At 42.7% G+C, this 21487-nt stretch overlaps 1 protein-coding gene across 4 annotated transcripts in view; it reads left to right on the forward strand.

Annotated features, from left to right (window-relative positions):
* Positions 1-3755: 3755 nt before the first annotated feature.
* The window catches only part of PTK2 (protein tyrosine kinase 2), a 189832-nt gene continuing 172100 nt past the window's right edge, over positions 3756-21487 (forward strand). The window contains exons 1-2 of one of the 4 annotated variants that reach the window (XM_077932700.1): positions 3756-3784; positions 17266-17328. The gene's annotated coding sequence lies outside the window, so the exon portion shown is untranslated. Of the gene's footprint in view, positions 3785-3862; positions 4070-17265; positions 17329-21487 lie in introns of those variants that run through there. The other 3 variants (XM_077932702.1, XM_077932701.1, XM_077932699.1) reach the window with 3 other exon arrangements.

The following is a 21487-nucleotide window of genomic DNA, read 5'->3' on the forward strand; positions in this document are numbered from 1 at the left end:
AAAGCCCGTATGAGCGAAAGTGGGGTTTTCACTTCTGGATAAACAGGCATAGACATGCAATGTGCAGTGTGCCACTGAGAATTTGTGGGCTGCATATCAGTCTTGGACTTGGGAGATCTGGCTTCCAATGGCCATTCAGCAGCCATGAAAGTGACTTTGTGCCACCCGCCTGTGTCTTTCACCCTTGACTGTTGTATGGATTCTATGCCTTTGCACATGGAAACACTGCCCTTAATTCCTTTGCTTTCAAGACAAGAACAATGCTACAAAAGACAAATGAATGGAAGGCTGAGATAACATTTGAACCTGGATCCCCTTCACCTCAGGGTCGTAGGCACTAGGATCAGGTACCAAAATCACTGCCTGCCAACAACTGCAAAGGCAAAGGGACCCCTGAGCATTAGGTCCAGTCGTGGCCGACCCTGGGGTTGCGGCGCTCATCTCGCTTTATTGGCCAAGGGAGCTGGCATACAGCTTCCAGGTTATGTGGCCAGCATGACTAAGCCGCTTATGGCAAACTAGAGCAGCGCACGGAAACGCCGTTTACCTTCCCGCCGGAGCGGTACCTATTTATCTACTTGCACTTTGATGTGCTTTTGAACTGCTAGGTTGGCAGGAGCAGCGACTGAGCAACAGGAGCTCACCCTGTCGCAGGGATTCGGACTGCCAACCTTCTGATCAGCAAGTCCTAGGCTCTGTGGTTTAACCCACAGCGCTACCTGCGTCCCACATGGGTGCAAAAATGGGTGCCCTACCCTCTTAAACAGTTCCAGGCAGAGGGTACCTTGGACAGCCCTAGAGAGCCGGCATGGTGTAGAGGCGAGTTTGTCAGACTAGGACCAGGCAGACCAGGGTTCAAATTCTCACACGGACAGAAAGCTCATTGGGTGGCCTTGGACCAGTCGCTATCCCCGTCTCTCAGCCTAGAATTCCTCACAGGGCTGTTGTGAGTATAAAAAAGAGCAGAGGGTGAACCAAGCACATCACCTTAAGCTCCATGGAAGAAGGTTGGCATATAAATATGTCTTCTTGGTGGTGGCTGCTCCCAGACTTTGGAACTCCCTCCCTAGAGAAGCCAGACTGGCTCCCTCCTTGCTTTTGGCAACTGACTGCTTTCAATGAAAGGGCTGGTGTTGTCCTGTTTTATGGTCATTATCTGTATGTTCCTAATCTATCTATATCCATCTAGATAAACTCTATTAAAGTTTAATTGCTTTTTAATGATTGTTTTTCCCTATGTTTTTCACTGTTCTTATCTGAATTACCTATATATTTGTCAACCTTTCCACACACACCCTTTGAGGGAAAGTTGTGATTTTTTTTCTCTGTGGGAAAATTTTTACTTTGGGGGGGGGGGTTTCTGTCCTCGTTTAACAAGTGCTTGATACTAATTAACAATATTTTATTACTTTTTGTAGGAGGGTCTGGAGCCTCTACCACCTTGCCTCCTCCTGCTGTATGCCACCTTGAGCTGCTTGGAAGAAAGAAGAAAGGTGGCATATACCGTAAATGCAATTATATATACAGTATGTGTGTGTACACACACACACACACACACACACAGTATAGGGTTGCCATATGTCAAAAAGTGCAAATCCAGACAGCAAAGTTGAACTTTTTTCTTTTTTTTTTTTTTGCAAAGTTGTCAAGCTGCTTTCTTTTCTTTTTTTTGCTCAAAGTTCTTGAGCTCTTTTTGGGGGAGCGGCAAAGGGTGCTCATCAATGGTTCCTCTTCATCCTGGAGAAGAGTGACTAGTGGGGTGCCACAGGGTTCTCTCTTGGGCCCGGTCTTATTCAACATCTTTATCAACGACTTGGATGATGGACTCAAGGGCATCCTGATCAAATTTGCAGATGACGCCAAACTGGGAGGGGTGGCTAACACCCCAGAGGACAGGATCACACTTCAAAACGACCTTGACAGATTAGAGAACTGGGCCAAAACAAACAAGATGAACTTTAACAGGGAGAAATGTAAAGTATTGCACTTGGGCAAAAAAATGAGAGGCACAAATACAAGATGGGTGACACCTGGCTTGAGAGCAGTACATGTGAAAAGGATCTAGGAGTCTTGGTTGACCACAAACTTGACATGAGCCAACAGTGTGACGCGGCAGCTAAAAAAGCCAATGCAATTCTGGGCTGCATCAATAGGAGTATAGCATCTAGATCAAGGGAAGTAATAGTGCCACTGTATTCTGCTCTGGTCAGTCCTCACCTGGAGTACTGTGTCCAGTTCTGGGCACCACAGTTCAAGAAGGACACTGACAAACTGGAACGTGTCCAGAGGAGGGCAACCAAAATGGTCAAAGGCCTGGAAACGATGCCTTATGAGGAACGGCTAAGGGAGCTGGGCATGTTTAGCCTGGAGAAGAGGAGGTTAAGGGATGATAGCCATGTTCAAATATATAAAAGGATGTCATATAGAGGAGGGAGAAAGGTTGTTTTCTGCTGCTCCAGAGAAGCGGACACGGAGCAATGGATCCAAACTACAAGAAAGAAGATTCCACCTAAACATTAGGAAGAACTTCCTGACAGTAAGAGCTGTTTGACCGTGGAATTTGCTGCCAAGGAGTGTGGTGGAGTCTCCTTCTTTGGAGGTCTTTAAACAGAGGCTTGACAACCATATGTGCTCTGATGGTGTTTCCTGCTTGGCAGGGGGTTGGACTCGATGGCCCTTGTGGTCTATTCCAACTCTATGATTCTATACCAGTCCAACGAAGTTGACATCGAAGAATCATCACTTCAGCATTGGTGATCTTTGCTTCTTCCAGTACACTGGTATTAGTTCGCCTGTCTTCCCAAGTGATGTGTAAAAATTTTCGGAGACACCCTTGATGGAATCTTTCCAGGAGTTGGCGTTTATAAATGGTCCTTGTTTCACAAGCGTACAGTAAAATTGAAGTTACAGGTAGGTAGCTGTGTTGGTCTGCCATAAGGTAAAGGTAAAGGTACCCCTGCCCGTACGGGCCAGTCTTGAGAGACTCTAGGGTTGTGCCCCCATCTCACTCAAGAGGCCGGGGGCCAGCGCTGTCCGGAGACACTTCCGGGTCACGTGGCCAGCGTGACATCGCTGCCCTGGCGAGCCAGAGCCGCACACGGAAACGCCGTTTACCTTCCCGCCAGTAAGCGGTCCCTATTTATCTACTTGCACCCGGGGGTGCTTTCGAACTGCTAGGTTGGCAGGCACTGGGACCGAGCAGTGGGAGCGCACCCCGCCGCGGGATTCGAACCGCCGACCTAGCAAGCCCTAGGTGCTGAGGCTTTTACCCACAGCGCCACCCGCGTCCCTGTTGGTCTGCCATAGTATGGAGGAAAAATCTGAAGAAGTGTGCGTGCACACGAAAGCTTATACCAATAACAAACTTAGTTGGTCTCTAAGGTGCTACTGGAAGGAAATTTTTGAGCAAAATTGAAGTGCAGAGTGTTTTGAGGACCGGGACATTCGCAGGGAAACCAAAGTGCGTTTAACAAAGCTCTTGTACTATCAGGTATCTATCTACCTGCCGACCTTTCCCCACACCCCCCCGAGGAGAAGTTTCTGATTTCTTCCCCTCAGAGTGTGTGTGAGAGTGAGTGGGGGATACTTTGGCGTGAGGAGGGGACCGCGCCATCCTCGCCCTCAGCAACCCCTCGCTCGAGGCGGGGGTGGGGCGGGGCCGCGCGCTCCCGCTTCCCTCGCCGCGCAGTCGCTCGCGGCCATGTTGTAGGCGCCGGGAACGAACTGGAGAGGGAAAGGCGAGGGAGAAGAGAGCGCGCGCGCGCGCGAGGGAGGGCGCGTGTCTGTATGTGTATATTATGTGAGGGCAACGGCGGCGGCGGCGCATCCCATGGTGCAGCGCGCCGGGAGGGAGGGAGGGAGGCCGGCTGGCTGAGGGACGGGCGGAGCGGCCTGGGAAGCGGGAGAAGGAGCAGCTTTCTCCTCCTCCTCCTCCTCCTCCTCCGGCTGAGGGAAGCGACCGGCGGAACGACCCGCGGGGGAAGGGAAGGGAAGGAAGGGAAAGAAGAAGGAGGCGGCGGGCGAATGGACGCTCGGCTCTTATGACCGTGGCGCCTCAGGGCTTCGCCGGGTGAGTCTCTCAGCCCCCTTCAGCCGTGAGGGGAGGAGGAGGAGGAGGAGGAAAGGCGGGGGCGGCCAGTTTGGAAGGGAGCGTGGATGCGTGTGGGGAGGGAAGAAGCGGTTGTGGGAATGGGGTGACGGTGGGGTGGGGGCTCCGAAAGGCGCGCCCCCCTCCTCCTCCTGAGGGAAGGCAATGGGAATAACATGTAAACAGGGAGTTTTCCATCCCTGAGGGTCTCTTTATGTCACACACAGAGAGATGGAGGGGAGGGTTGTGGGGCAGGGCTCCGCCAGGGGGTGTGTATAGGGTGGGTGGGTGCAAAGGTGAAGTGGCCGTGGCTTTTTGAATGGGAGCGAGTGGTGTGTGTGTGTGTGTGTGTGTGTGTGGAGGGGGAAGCGTCCCCCGAGGTGTTGTGATTTGCACGCCACTCGCTGTGGTTTTTGTGTGTTCCCACTAACAAAAGGAGCTCTGCAAACTTCGGGGCTCTTTGATTTCTCTCTGGAATCGCGAAGGAAAGAGAAACCAAGCCGCTCCCCCCCCTTCTTTCTCTCTCTTTCTCCCCCACAAAAGCAGGGAAGAGGAAACGAAGCTACCTAAAAATAATAAACCTTTCCTTTGGGTGATCCACGCCCGGCCGCCCCCGCCGCCGCCTCCGTGTTTCGTTCCTGACCCAGCCTTTGCGAAGTGTGGAAGATCCACGGGAGTTCACGAGGAATGCCGTGTAGGCCTTAAAGTGCCTCTGGGGCGTGTGAAGGGGGTCGCTTGTGGGGAAAGTAAACGAAAAGGGCGGGGCGGCCCTCCAGTCTGGGATGCATCCGTCTCCGAAACACGCTTATAACCTGTAGCATGGAGAGTTGTGAGTCGGCGTGTGCATCTTGAGCAACACGGGGAGTGGTGTGTGTTTGTGTGTGAGAGTGGGAAGGCTGCAAGGGAAGTTGCTGAGATTTCTCGGGTGCGCATCTTTTGGCCAAATAGTAAAAAATCCAGGTTGCCTGATCCACAGGGGAAAGGGTAGCCTCCGAAAGGAGGGGGAGTGTATGTGTGCTTGTGTGTTTTGCGGTGGTGGTGGTGTGTTATTCACCCAAGGCAGGTTTCTTTTGAAAGATTTTGAGGAGGAAACGATCCAAATCCAGTGTAAATGGACGGAATCACCCTCTCTTCTTCACACTCTCCCCACAATGAGATGGGCACAGCGGCAAAATAATCTTAACTCATTTCCAGATCATGTGTATATAGTAAAATTAATCCAGAATTTTGTGTGTTGTTCCTCCCAGCCCATGCTTCTCTTTTTCTAACTTTTAAATATATTGCTGGTTTTGCATTTATTTGTTCTAGATTAGTATATTGGCCAGTTCTAACATACAAAGCTAGGGATATTGTGAACTAGGCAGTTCTGTATTACTTGAAGTTTTTTTTTAAACTGAAACTACTTTTCTTCCAGTAGTATAGGCTATAATACCAATACTGGGCTCTTGTACTGCTGATCTGCAGTTGAGTTTCTGGCAATATATGTAGTACCGTAATAAAGATATTGGAAGGGAGTTTAAGCTGAAAGCAGAAAGTTTGCCAGTGGAGATTTCAGAGTTCATTGTTCATGATGAACATCCGTACTGCAAGCTTTCCACTCCCCCTCCCCACCCCCACATCTGGAAGTAGTTAGCTTTGATTCTTCCCTCCCCACACTCCTTTCTTAAATGACACCCTCTGTGTATGTTAAAAGATAGAATTTATAACTTGTCCGCCATTTAAAGGATCAAGGCCAGCAACATCTTATTTAATTTGTTCGTCCTTTCAACTTTTCTTCATTTGTGCTTTACTGAATGTTGAGGCGAGAATTATTTCTCCTCTCCTTACTGAGTCTATAGCTGAACTGGGAAGTGAACCCAGGTGCCTGAGGTCAATTCTGTTCAGTGTATCATAGTTCCTTTCATTCCAGCTGCAGGGCCTGATATCACAAGCCTTGGCTTCCCTTTTGCTGACAGTCTCATATGAAGCTAAGTTACAACACTGCTCTTCATTGTGTATAATTGCACTTCTGTGTTATCAATTTGCTGGTTCAGGGTTCTGTGATACAAGCAATGATCTGTGATGCTGCAGTTCTTTATAACTGAGTAGCATTCTGTTTGTGGAGCAGCATGTATCCCACCGTGTAGTCAAGGCAGCTTTGCAGCATTCTGAATCACTAAAATGCATCATTTTTTTGTGAAAACCAAAGCAGTTATTTAAATGCTTTAAACGGAACATCAGTTAATGTTAAGAGAGGAGATTTGTTCCTCTCCCCAAAAAGTAAAAATGTATTCACTTGCCTTGAAAAGTTCTAAAGGTCTTTATTACTGAGTAGAAGGAGGGATTATGGCATACATGTGGCATTTTCTTAATGCTGTGATTTGACTAACAACTGCACCTGCTGAAATTCTCTCTTCACAACTATTAAATGTTCAAGAGCCCCTGTTGTTGATTGCATCTGGTCACTGTAGTCCTGTTTCCAGGGGTGATGTAATCATATCCTGTTTTTCAAGTAAATGGCATGGTATTAAGAGCGTGTTCTCATGTAAACGATTTCTAGTTTTTGAGGACGAATCAGAAGAGACATCAAAAGCAACAATTCAGTTTGTAGATTCAACAAGCCTCTTGGTGACAAAGGATGAATCTTTTAATTTGGTTTTGATACTAATATGTGTAAACATTCAAGGAAGTTGGACATTTCCATAAATATTGTTTCCTCCACTATTGCAAGAATCTCAAAGCATCAGTGTGGGTCTTTCAGAATGACAGAAATATTTGGTATGCTGCTGCCTACAGATCGGAGATAATAGGATGTTGCAAATCCTCTCACATCTCTTAAGAGCTGTGTATATGCCTTTCATCAAATATAGCAAACAATTTGTAATTTGAGTAATGGCACAGGAAAGTTGCTGATAGCTGCCTTCAGAAGTGTGATGTAGTAAGATAGTTACTTCAAGAATCAGCAGTGTTGATTAAAAAAAAGATGCTTAAAAGGGAGCTGTTAGAACTGAACATTTGCTGTATGCTTGCCATTGTTCAGTATTCTTGTAGGTCTGTTACTAACTTTCTTTCAAAAATATAACTAGGAGTTAAGAATCTAAAATAGTAGAGAAACTCTCAGGTTTGCTTTTGAAATTGTTTGAGATTTTTGAATGCATTATTGATACTACCATCATATACATATGAGAGGTAATGAAAATTGGTGTAGGGTATTGGTGAAGAGACATGAACTTACATTCAGGTAGGTAGCCGTGTTGGTCTGACGCAGTCAAAATATATAAAAAAAATTAAAAAATGTCCAGTAACACCTTAGAGACCAACTAAGTTTGTTCTTGGTATAAGCTTTTGTGTGTATGAACACTTCTTCAGATACACTATCTTCAGATACCTTCAGCTTTATATGAACTTACATTGTACTTTGGAAGGCAACATTTGAGTAGGGTTATCCTATGGTTTATTGAACATGGGATCTCTTGCCCAACCATGGTTTCCTGTTGTGTGAACGAGTTATGCTGAGCTGGGGTTTCATGCTCTTCTTCTTCCATGAGCAAATGGAAAAGATGAGAGGTTTTCAATTTTAAGCAAGCTGTAGTTCCCTGTTAAGGCTGATATCTGGCAATATTGGTTTGTTTAAACTCTAGTAAGTGAGAACTAAACCAGGATCAAACAAAGCTTTCTGTTCCTGGCTTGTTAAATAATTTTTTAATAAGCTGCAGGACAGAGGTTGGATGCACTGTGGATTGCACTGAGATTGTTTAAAATTGGATAACTGAAGTTTCCTATTTTTACCTCCTGGTGTACAAAAGTGTGTGTGTTGGGGAAGCCTGAGGCTAACCACAACTTACTCATGTGGCTTCTGTTATGTCTGAACCATGCAATTGGGTTCAAATATCCACCGGATGCTCTTGTTCTTTCATTATTGTCTAAGCACATCAAAACATCAAAGGATGCACTTCAGTGTAAGCATATGTATAGTGATGCACATTGGGACACACACACACATGTGTGTGCGTGTGTATACACAGTGCTTTTTTCTAAAAAATGTTTAGGGGTACTCACTTTTTCCTACTGATATTGAAATACTGCCCCTCAATTAGGCCAAACTTGGATTCACAAAATGTTTTGGGGTATACATTCCCCTGCGTACCCCCAGAAAAAAGCACTGTGTGTATGTGTATATATATGAGCGCACAGATGCTCATGGGGTCTGTACTGGTGGTCACTGACCAGGAAAGAGATCTTTGGGTTGTTGTAGATAGCACAGTGAAGATCTTAACCCAGTGTGCAACATCTGTGAAAAAAGTGAATGCCATGGTAGGGATAATTGGGAAAAGGACTGAAAATAAAACTTGCCATATAATGCTATTGTATAAATCTGTGGTGTGACTGTGTGCAATTGAGATTTCCTCACCTCAAAGTTATTGTAGAGCTTGAGAATGTTCAGAAAAGGGCAACCAAAACCAATCAAGGGAATGGAGCAACCTCCCTGTGTGGAAAGATTGCAGCATTTGAGGGTTTTTAGTTTTGCTGAGTGAGAGAATACATCATAAAGATGTACAGTGGTGCCTCGCAAGACGAAATTAATTTGTTCCGCGAGTTTTGTCGTCTTGCGATTTTTTTCGTCTTGCGAAGCACGGTGTCGGGAAAGTTTTGTAAAAGCTTCAAAAATCACCAAAGTCTTTAAAAACCTCAAAAAAGGCTACCACACCGCGTTCTATGAGTTGCTCCTCAAAGTCAAGTCGCAACTGTATTAACAGTGATAAGAAAAAGGAAACAAACTTGCAAGACGTTTCCGTCTTGCGAAGCAAGCCCATAGGGAAAATCGCCTTGCGAAGCAGCTCAAAAAACAAAAAACCCTTTCGTCTAGCGAGTTTTTTGTCTTGCGAGGCATTCGTCTTGCGAGGTACCACTGTATAAAATTGTGCGCGGTGTTGAAAAAGTGGATAGAGAAAAGCTTTCCCCCCTCTCTCATAATGCTAGAACTTGGTGCCATCCAGTGAAGCTGGATGTTGGGCTGACATACAAAAGAAACTACTACTTCCTACAGCATGTAGTTAGTGATGGCCTTAAAATAGGATTGTGCTGCTGATGCATTCATGTTCCGCTTGGGCATTTGGCTAGCTGCTATGAGAACAGGTTGCAACATTGTTAGATGGAGGAGCAAACGTGTGAGCCTAAAAAGCTGTTCCTGATGTTCCAGAGTTGTGTGTGTATTGTGGGGAAAGTATTGTCTGAACATGTGCTATGTGGGCTTAGGCAAACCACGGTTCCTTTGCTCTTATCTGAAATAAAGAACATTTTAGAGGGTGGTTGTGAGAATTTCTGAGCTAATGTATGAGGTGCACCTTAAACAGTTAAAACATACTCTGAAATGCTAATTATTCTTATATGCATAAATAAAAAAGTATTCTGTTCTTACTACATTCCTGTGAAGAACTTGATAACTGTTACTTTTTTCAGCAGAAACATGCTCCAATCTGTTGAGGTGGGCTTAATTTATCATTTTAGTTTTAATGTTCAGTGAAGAAGCAGGAGTTTTAAATTCTGTTGTTACTTCCCTCATCTACTCTGAGTAGAATTTGTCAAAGTAGTTCCAACACTGAATGTAGAATTGAGATGAAATTTCTCTAAAGGCGTTTTTCCGATATCTATCTGAGCGAGTAAGAAAAAGGCTTCTCTTCGGAATTTTCTTCTTTTTTTGTGGTGTCTGCCATTCCCCCTTTCCACCCCACATGCTCCATATTAATAATAGGTCTGAAGATTGTGGAGGGTGCAAAATGATGGTTAGGCTGCCAACACGTTTGATGATGCTGTCATTTGCAATGGCATCACATTAAACCTAAGGGAAAAGAAGCTTTGCTGCCACTGCTTATGATGAGCCCCTCAAGCCTGAGAAAATACTGAAAAATGTCTCTTCCTCATAGAGAAATTTGGTGAAATGGTGCTCACTGTCCTTCGTTTTCGTACTCACAGATTGAGTGGAGAATTTCAAAAGGCCATTTGCACACAGCTCTAATTGGAAGCATATTTGTGTTTTCTTTCTGGTGGGCAACTCACATATTGAAGTTTTTCACAATTTTGAAGCATTTCTATTCCTGTTTCCTTATTTCTTTCTAGACTGGTTTCTAGTTTCAACGTCTATATCTGTTAAACTGACTATTTCTTGTTGTGTTAAATTTCACAATCATAAAGTGAAATTTGATCTTGCCGTAGAAACTCCGTGGAGAATCATTCAGGGTTTTTTGGTGCTTTTGGGGGGTATTTGAATAGCTTCCCATCCTTTCACTGGTACAAGGAACAGACTAGTTTAGTCAGCAAAAATCCTTAAGACAAGTGGCTTTGAAAGACCAGAGCTAAAGATCTTGCCATGCTTCTCTTTTCTGTATAATGTTGTACTTGGACAACTCTTGTAAGTTTTCACTTTCCAGGAATGAGGAGTTGTCTTAAAATCTTTTGCATTGGCAACAGAAAAAAAGATAGGAACACATCAATCTTCCTAGCTAGGCAATAACTGCCTTCTCTGTTCGTTGGTTAAGGGGAGGAGCAGGGGATGTTGTCCCAGATTTCAGTCCTGTCAGTTCAAATATTAAGCTGAAAGGTTGGGTTGAACCAATACAAGCTGTTGTAGGGGGAAGAAGCAAGTCACTACCTGCCAGCTTTCTCTTCTTTTTCGGAAACCTTTTGTTTTGATCCTCTGGATTGCAATCAAGGCAAGAAAAGTCTCAGTACCCTGCTCCCCTTTGCTTTTGACAGATTCCAGAAATTCCTGCTTTCACCCCGACTGGGGCATTGCAGGGGGTTGGACTAGATAACTCTGGGGGTCCCTTCCAACTCCACAATTCTATGACGCTGTGATTCTATGATTGCTCTGTAGGTAGAGGTATGATGCTAATCCTTTTGTCTGGTTTGTTCACTTTAGTCATCTTTGCTTTATGTGTCCTGTTGGTGTGTGTGTTTTCCCCTTCTGATTTTGCCATACTGTTCTGGACTTTGGTGTTTGATGCTGGTGTGGCATGCCATACGGATGGGCAGCGTTTTTTTCCTTCCAAGTATATGATTTTTCCTTGCACCTCCTCTTGGCCTCTGGGGTCGGTCAGCTGATCAGGCTGCCTAAATGGCATGCAGCAAAGGAGACTAGTGTTCAAAATGCTGTGATTTAGCTTTCTGGCTAATTGGAACTCTTCTTCAGGTGATTTGGGCATTTAAGTGTGCTTCCAGGTAGGCACATAATATTGTAAGGGTTAGCTCAGATGAGTTGTCAGCAACAGGTTTCCCCCTTCCACTTGCTGGCTTTCCTCTGGAAAATGAATCTCTGAATTAAATGTTGGCAATTTTGATAGCAACAATATTGTGAGCACACAGTGAGAAATTTGCATGCATGAGAAGTCCCTGTTCAACAATAAATTTCCATATTCAAAACATATTATACTTTTCCCTCTGCAATTTCAGAATTTGGACTCAAGCTTTTCCGATTTGGGGGCCATGTTGATTTCCCATGTAATTTGATGACAAACTAGCACATAATTTGGTGTAGAATTAATTGTAACCACCAATACTATTTTTCTAGAAAAAGAGGTGCCATAACTCACCGTGAACTCCCGCCAAGTGCTCTGCTCACACTTCTAATAAGCTGGCAGACCAGAAAGGTGGGGGGGGGGCACAGGGCTGCTGTGATGGTCCATGATGGCAACTGGTTTCTTCCACTGAGGCACCCAGAGGAGCCTTGCACACCTTGCCTGGCTGTGGCCCAGGGAGTGTTTGAATGGGTGAGTGGGCTCCGAGCCAGGGTGGAGAGACACAATTTTTGCACCCCCCGGGCCTGCATCACTGGCAGGGGCAAATCTAGCCAACCTCTAGGCATGCCCCTGATTAATATACAAAGTCCTGAGCAACTTCAGAGACACAATACCTTGAAGATGACCTGAGCTCCTGTGCCAAGCTATGGAAATAGGCTGTGAGCCACAGGATAGAGGCCTGATGCTTGAATGAATGAATACGTACTGCTGATCACATATCCTTAAACTATTGCGATGGGTATGCATAATAAAAGCAGTGTGTAGTGGATGTTGATTCCATGGGTTAACTTCTTTGTTCTGCTATGATGCTCATGGGGCAAGTGCTACCTCTCAGCCAGATCTATTTCAGAGAATTTATTTAATATCCCACCTTTTTGTCTGACAATAGGCTTCCAAGGCAGCTGACAATAAGAAGCTTTTTTTAAAAAAAATATTGTTGTGACTTACGAAAGGCTTTGGAATGACAGGAAGGTATATGCCCATGAGGCCTTGCTGCTTTGTGGTTCATCATCTGTCCTGCAGATTTACGAGGTTAAAGTATTATAATTCCATATAATCTATTCTGTGTTATTTGTAGAAGTGGGATATAAGTGTGATAAACAAGCATGAACGCTAAGTGATTTATACTTACCAGTAACCTCTCAGGATGTCTTGTCAGATCCTGTGAATCTTAAGAAAAGGGAAGTTGATAACACACAGCATCTCTGCAAGTGAACTTGTTAAACTTATCCAGAACAAAACTTAGTCAATAAGAAATGTAGTGGCTTCCTTATCTAGCAATTTGCCCATGACTGAAGTCACTTTCACTTGGGTCCTTTGAGTACTGTTTCCTCTAATCCCTGAAAGATAACGCCCACATGATAACATCCCTAAGAGATCCCCAGAGGGTGAGGCAGAGTGACTGCCAGAGAAAGGGTATGGGCTGGTGTCAAACTTCTAAGAAAGATTATGAATGGAAATGGGTGAATTGCTTATGTGATGTTTTTAAAGCCTCAGGACCATATGTGCATTTTACCTTTCTGGTGTCAGTAATACGTGAAGTTATGAACTGTAATTTTGGTAGAAGTTTAGCTGAGGTTTGGCATGGACTATTACAGTGGCACATTTGTAACTTATTTTAAAGAGTCTGAGCTCTTGAGATTGGGTGATAAATGCTTTTAAACATGCACAACTCAGTTCAGTAAAGTAGTCCCAATATGAGGGCCCTATGTTATGAAATGTAAGGCTGTTGATTTATCTGAAACCACTGCTTTAGTGCCTTGCTACCTTTTTATTATTTAGCTTAACTCTGGAGGATGGATGGGGCAGGAAAAAAAGATGTGTTTTTTTACCGTCTCCTGATATTTAATTATTTTTATGGCCTAGAAAGACCTTTGTTTTCCCAAATGAGAGTTGTGGGATATTTTAAAACGGTGAATATTGTCTGTGTTCAAGCTGGGGCTTGTGCATTTGTATGCTTTTCTTGAATTGAACTAATGTAGCATATGTTGCACAGTTCTTACATAACTAGAATTCACTTGGGCGTCCAAGGGTTACATTCGGCTTTCCCCCGCCCCTCTGTCCTTCCAACCAGTTTTCGCTTTTAAGAGCTGAAGCAGCCCCATCCTTACTAGATGAACTGACTTAAACCAGCCACTGCATGTGGAACTGTTTTCTCCCAGAGAACATAGGGAGGAAGGTTGTTTGTGAGGAGGTTTGGTTTATCTGCAGATTGAGAGCAGGGAGGGAAGTGGGCCACAAGTGGGACTTTCTGGGAAGTTAGGATTGCAGTGTGTGTGTTTGTGTGAGACAGAGAGATAGGAAGAAGGGAGATGACGTGAGTATATGGCATTGGGATTTAGAGTGTATGAAACTTTGGGAAGAATCATAGGAAAAGACGGGACGCCATAGTATTTCTGTCTGAAAATGTGCATATTTCCCCTCTAATTTCATTGTGTATTCTACTTGCAGTCTGCTCAGTTTCTTTCCACATACAAATTGACTCTTGGTAATTTCCTAGTGAATTTTGCTGCCTTGTATCTTATATTTTAGGTTAAGTGTTGTGTTTAGCAAATAATACAGTACTGCAAATTGCTTGTATGTGTTGCATTAGAAATTGAAATAGGCAATAAGCCTGAAGCCCTGGTCTCGCTCAGCTTTGATGTTGAACAAAGAGTAGTTTTTATTGGTCCAGTCCCTGCAGTAGCCCTACCATTCTTGATAACTAGCAAAAGGAAATGGGAGGATATTATAATGAGGACTGCGACAGCAAATGTTAACGAGGGTCTTTTTAATTAACTGCACATCATGATAATTTTAGGAAGAGGTTTCTGAACAGCTAGAGGGCATGGTTAGGCACGAGGCCAGAAGTAACCGAGGTCAATACTGGAAACATAACTGAAAGTGATGAGTCATAAGGCATTTTTTTGTGGGTAGTGAAAGTTAGGTACTTGGGAAGTGTGTGCAGATAGCAAGAATAACAAACACAAGGCTGCAATAGATTTTGGGTCCTAACAGATCTCAGGCATTCAAAATGTTCCATGAAGCTCCATGAAGTCAGAGTTTTACAGTCAACCAGTGGTCAAAATAATTACTGGTCTTCCCTAGAAATCTTGACTGCAATCAGTCCAGAAATTAATGTTATTTAAATCACTTAATACACCTCTCCCCTCTCCCCCTTTTGGCAAAGCATTATAGTGCCCTGTCACCTGCAAGTACTTTTCATGCTTGGGAGCCTTAAAGCCTTATGTGGTTTGGTGTATTGCACTGCTTGGGGGCTGTTGTGTCAAAAACAAAGCATTATATTGGGCATATGTGTGTTTTCTCATTTACTTAACACAGTTGATGAGGGGTTTTCTAAGCTGTGGTATGTAAATGGATTTGAACACCCTAAAGTGATATATATAAATGCTAAATATGAAATAGTATTTTCTCACAATTTCCTGTCCCCTCTATCTTTCTTTTTACTGTTCTGTAGTAAAGCAGACTACAATTTCATCATTATTGGCTAATGTAAGGCTGGAATGCTAATAGAGCATGCCTTAGTGTGGCCTTCCTGCCGTAAACAAAAATCTTTGCCATATACTGGATTTTAATTAACTGTCTAGTACTGAAGGACTCCTGGATACAAATGAACTCTCTACTGATTCTTTCTAGGATAAGAAGTAGCAAAAAAGTACAGCAGATGCTTAGATGTACAGTGGAACCTCGGGTTACAGACGCTTCAGGTTACAGACGCTTCAGGTTACAGACTCCGCTAACCCAGAAATAGTACCTCAGGTTAAGAACTTTGCTTTAGGATGGGAACAGAAATTGCATGGCGGCGGCGCAGCAGCCCCATTAGCTAAAGTGGTACCTCAGGTTAAGAACAGTTTCATGTTAAGAACAGACCTCCAGAACGAATTAAGTTCTTAACCAGAGGTACCACTGTATAAGAAATGGCTTTTCAGTACTTGTATGTTAAATGTGATGCAGTGGAACCTCGTGTTACGTACTGTCCCCCTTGCGAACACTGCGGGTTACGAGCTCCGCTAACCTGGAAGTAGATGCTCCCGGTTGTGACCTTTGCCCCGGGATGTGTGCGGAAGTCGCTCACTGGGAGCAGTGGGAGGTGCCATTAGCGAAAGCACGCCTCATGTTACGAGCAGGTTCGGGTTGAGAACGGACCTCCGGAACGAATTAAATTCGTAACTGGAGGTACCACTGTAATGACGTTTAAGTTAAAAGCAAATTCTTACTGAACATTGAAAAGGAGTAGGAGGAAGGTATTTCTCTGGAAATACCTTAGAGGTGGCATTTACACAGTGTCAGAAACTGAGATATAAGAGCTGGGAGCCAAATGGCACCGTCAGCTTAGGTTTCAGTTGCACAGTATGTCTAGAAACATTTTTTTTTACATGATTACACAGCAAATGAAGACAAGATGGGCCATTTAGCTGAAGATGGAATAAATATTGTGCACGAAAGATGAGTTCTTTTAAAATGAAGAAGCAATCAAGTGGAAAAAGCAGTCTAGAAGAGATGTGACTGCAGTTTCATTCTAGCAGAAGTAAAAACCAAACCTCTTTTACTCAGTTAGAGTGGGTAGTTTGCCAAAACCTGCATCTTTTATAAAGTTGTGAATAACTTTGCAAAGAGAATTTATTTGCTTCTATTCACAGTTTTTTGTATTTGGAATGTTGTAACCAGCCATAGCAAAACAGGTTGTACAGAGAGCACTAATGGACTTAAGTTTAGGCATGTTTAGGAAAGTCACAACCAGTGAACATGGCTGAGTAAGGTTTTGAACCTGGGTCTCCCAGGTCCTAGTTCTACAGACACTAACCCCTACACCACACTGACTACCCCTGAGGCGAGCTTTTTCTTTCCATTTACAATGTCACAGCTTCTGTGATAGGTGGAGCTGCCAGTGAGGGACATTGTCTAACTCTGTGCATTCATGCCTACATAACATGATTATTTTCAAAGTTCTAATATTTTTATTTCTGTAGAGCAAAGCTTTTCCCTGTAAATGGTTGGGTGATGCTCCACTATTTCAAGATGCTTGGTTTCTTTGAAGGTTTGCCCCTACCTCAAATTATCATTTTAGCTGTAGTGTGTTAACTCCATGAGTATGGATGAGAGGAAATCTGTGGGAAATGTTTGCACTTAAAAAAATACAAAAAACAAAAAGCCTACCATTCTATATTATAACTAGGATTTAGCATGAAAACCCTCAAAGGTGGTTTATAGAAACCCTAACATAACATTTATTTTGACATATGAAATGGGGTTTCCCCAAGAAAAGGCACTTCTTTATTTCATTTTTCACTTCCAGTAAAAATGCAAGTAAGACTGACACCTTGTAGTTTGAATTATAATACGTTGATGGGTTGTACTGGCACCCCTTGTACTTAAAAGATAATAAAATTCCACACTTCCTTCTATTTCTAAAATACCCTATTTTATAGAATATGCACCAGTTTAAAGGGTGTTTCCACACAGCATTTCTGTTTCTCCAAAGAGACTCCCTTTGAACAGCCAGATCGCCCCTCCTGCTCCAACCACAACATGTCTTTCACAGCTGAAAATCAGCCCGATCTCCCCTCTGGTGACTGCAGATTTCAGCTTGGCCACAAGGGAGCGCTCCTGGGTTGCAAAAAGCGACTGACAACTGGCTAATTTCGAATGCTGCATTTATATGCTTGTGTGAATCTGAAAGCCATTCTAATTCAGAAAATATCCGATTTGCAATTCTGGGTTTATTCAAAATAAAAATACTGATGTATTTTGTTGTGGATATCAATATGATAGATCTTATCAATATTATTTGTACTGTAGTTTGTTGCAGTTTGCTCCTTCATAGCTTTTATGATGCATTTCATTTTGTATTTTCAATATGTCAAGAAAGATAATATACCTGACTAATTCTATTTATTATTACAGGTTTCAAGACCCTTCTTATTCTTAGAAGGCATCCACTGCTAAGAACTGGAAAATCTGCTTAAGGTAGATATTATGTGTTCTTTTCCATCTTTTTTTTTTTTTAATGAATACTGTATGGGCATTCTACAAAGTATGTGAGTAAATTATGAGCCCTCAAAGGCCATACAGTGCATGCCTCTATTTCTACCTGGATTTCCTAGAAATTTATGTCCTAAAGGAAAGAGCAGCATGCCACATAGCAATCAGCAATACAATATCTGATATGGCATGTTAAAGTCTGCACTGTAGCACAACAAGCACATCATTGTGAATGCATTTGCTTTCTATACTTTGTGCATTGTTCATGAATGTAGTCTTTTTGTTTTGGTGTTGGTAAATGGTGTAAGGATTTTAGGCATTGCAGAGTTTTTCATGTCTGCCTGAAGAGAAGTTCCTCAAAAGCTTGCCCTTGTCATGAACTGAGATTAGTGCTACCAGAATGTGTAATCTCAGCGGCCTTTTGATCAGCACCCAGGGTCCAGAAACTGTGGGAAGAGTATTCTTATACTTATCCCATGACTTTGTGATTGCAGTGGAGTTGCTTTATTGCTGTGCCAAATTTTACCTTGTGAGTTATGTGGAAATTCTTACCCGAAAAATTTACTCCATATTTAGGCTGTATATCTTGGTACTGTGTAGAGTAACCTCCTAGTGAGGCAAGTTGAAGCTTCTCACTTTGCTTTCTTCTGAAGTGAGAAACATTTTTCACTCCTGCTTAATTCTAAGAATACACTTAAGGAGCCTACGGGACTGTTATGTTTGTTGCAGTTCCATCACTGCATTGCACAAGGTCAAAGCTGAGCATATAGTTTTGTGTTGTGAGATTCTCAGTTTTTGGCTTTATGTAAGTAAGTTTCTAGTCCTTAGACTTCAAAGAGATGTAGTCAGTTGCCTGGTTAACATCTCAGAAGCCGGATGATGAGCTCAGTAGAATTTCTTCAAGCTGTAGAATTCACTTTTCTAGGAGCAGTAAGGGAAGTTATACTCCTGATGTCCTTGTGTTTAAGGAAACAATCCCTAAACCACTTGCATTGTTTTGGATTTCTAAAACAAGATATGATGGATATATGTAGTAGTTTGTGCTTTTGTGATAGCATGGTATTGAAGAAGAGAAAATGTATAAAAGGTCACCCAGAGCATGTTTTTTTTTAGTTCCTCTAGATTGCAGACCTGGAAACCTGTCCCCAGCTTTTAGCCTTTTGTGCTGTACTTGTGCCCAGCATCAATTTATGGCAGCCTGGTGACCCACCCACAAGGATTTTATGACTCACTGTTTTATCCCTTTCTCTCATTTTAGAACTGCTGAGTTATATTTTAAATTTGCAAGACACTCAAAAAATGAGCTGGGATATAACTTCCATTGTAACATGGGTTTTGTGTTCGTATGTCTGTCTGTCTTTTGTACCTAGCACAATGCACATACAATATATTTATGTTCTGTTTCGTTTGAGATTACTGTTGGAGAGAGCTCAAAACATATGATGTTATCTAGAAATGAGCTTTATTTGGTCTTTTCTGTGAACTGCAGCCTCCTGTTCTCTTGAATACTCCAAACGTAACAGATTAAGTGACTCATCAGACAACTGTGTAATCATCACTTTGTTGGGTAAATAACTTTCAGAGTGCAGTACAGCATCTCCTTGGATAAAACTTTGTAACAGAATTCCTTTTGTGGGTTCTATTCATCACCACACTGTTAAAATTCAGGAAAGCAAAGACATATATGGCAAAAAAACCATGCTAAATAGTTAAAAAGAAAGTGTGTCAACAGTTCTTTAACCACACAAGTACACAAACCAAATAATGTCTCAATATTATTTGGATCATTCAGTATTAAAGTGGTGACTTTTCATCATGTACTTGCTTGCTTTGTTCTTTGGGGCTTATTCCAAAAACTGCATGAAGCCATGCATAGGATTGCAGTCTTAAGAAAAAAGGAGGTACACCAAGGCTGCCCACATATTGAACAGGACTGTATTCTTGAGAGTTTCTTGAATTAGTATGTATTGATCAGTGGATGAATGGTTTCCTACTCAAACTGAGACACCTTTTTCATATTTCTGCTAAGTCATGATTGTCCAAGATGGTTTTCAATAAGTCCCAATTCCTACATTTTCCTTTTTGTCCAGTCACTTACCTTAGTAAGGTGGGAATTGTTTGGAATGAATGAGAGGAGAGTTGAAAAGCCTTTTGCACACTTACAACATATCATAAATTATTGCCCTTAAGTATCTTTCTGTGTTGTCAAACTTGCAAAGATAGCTCTGTTTGTGCTATTTTTGCACATGTAAATCAACACTTGAAAACTATACCACCTTGCTACTTGTAAGTATTGAGGTGTAAATTGAGTGCTGAGAGGAACAGATCTTGTGGAAAGGTTGGTAGGACTGGAGAAAGAGTTGGTTTAAGACTAAGTATTGGAAGTCTGGCAGACATCCACTGACACAACTTAATCTGTGCAGTGAAGACTGAAGCTTTGTAGAAAGTGCACAGGATTACTTTCAGCAGTAATGACTACTTAGTAATCCAAAGAACAGCAAGCTATTCTGCTCAGAGTAGTGCTACTCTGCTGCATATTACTGCATATTACACATTACTCTGCTGCATATTACTGCATATTGCTGCATATTACACATTACACCGCTGGCTGTATTTGGATGAAGTATTTGGATGAAGTATTACCTTCATGTCTATACTGGGAACTCTGTTTTAATGGCTAACAAATCAGGATAATTAGGTTGTAGGGAGAAGCAAGGGAGGAGCATGTTCCCTTGGTGCTCATCATGGCTTAATATAGGAGTGACCAACATTTTGGGACTTCCAGGCACATTAGCCCATTGAAGAAACTGTTGTAGGCACCACACATACAGCAGCCAAGCATAGGTGGCAACCTGCTCTGTTGGCTGCAGTAGAATACTTCCAAGTAACCCCAATTCAGCATGGACAGGTGTGTGGAGGGAACCCCAAAGGCACGAGGGAAGATTTCTGCAGGCGCATGTGTGCAGGCACATTATGAAGCTGCAGATGAACATCTGCTCATGATCACTGTGTCTGGACTGGAGCCTGTTCCTGGGCCACTTTCCCAGATTGTACACTGCTTCCTTCAGTAAGCTAAGCTGTGTATGAAGGCTTGATATGAATTATGGAACCTTTTTATTTTTAAACTCTGAGGTTTAGATTATACTATTTGTATCATGTGGTGACATCTTGATCAGCTTTCTCATAATGATGTATGCCTGTTAGCATCCTAATAGCATTTACACATAATAGCATTAATATCCCCATAAACACATGACAGCATTAATTTTCCAATCCTTTGAAAATATTTTAAAATGCTTTTACATGCCACATTCAAAATTGCCCATTGATGTTGTAGCAATCAAGTAATAAGCATCTATGTGAGTACAGAGCCAAAAAATGTGTTCCAGAGCACTGCAACTCACTTTGATACTAATCTGTGACACTTGTAAGGTATACCAGGGATGGCTCATTGGTAGTCCACCAGATTTTGTTACTCCAAATTTCCAACATGTCTGATGGGTTGGGGTTCATAGGAACTGGAGTCCACAAACTTCTGGAAGCTACAGGTTAGCCACCTGATGTATACCTACATAAAACAGACAACCTAGCATTGATGAATCTCATTTTTAATTTGGCAGTTTTAAGTTCAACAATACATATACAACATATGGGGCATTCTAACTGTAGGGGACTGAATTTAAACCAAATAGCATTTGTTGTTGTTGTTTAGTTGTTTAGTCGTGTCCAACTCTTCGTGACCCCATGGACCAGAGCACGCTAGGCACTCCTGTCTTCCACTGCCTCCCGCAGTTTGGTCAAACTCATGTTGGTAGCTTGAGAACACTGTCCAACCATCTTGCCCTCTGTTGTCGCCTTCTCCTTGTGCCCTCAATCTTTCCCAACATCAGGGTCTTTTCCAGGGAGTCTTATCGTGAGGTGGCCAAATTATTGGAGCTTCAGCTTCAGGATCTGTCCTTCCAGTGAGCACTCAGGGCTGATTTCCTTCAGAATAGATAGGTTTGATCTTCTTGCAGTCCATGGGACTCTCAAGAGTCTCCTCCAGCACCATAATTCAAAAGCATCCATTCTTTAGCGATCAGCCTTCTTTATGGTCCAGCTCTCACTTCCATACATCACTACTGGGAAAACCATAGCTTTTACT

Source organism: Podarcis muralis, chromosome 8 (assembly GCF_964188315.1).
Source record: "Podarcis muralis chromosome 8, rPodMur119.hap1.1, whole genome shotgun sequence".
Taxonomy (NCBI): domain Eukaryota; kingdom Metazoa; phylum Chordata; class Lepidosauria; order Squamata; family Lacertidae; genus Podarcis; species Podarcis muralis.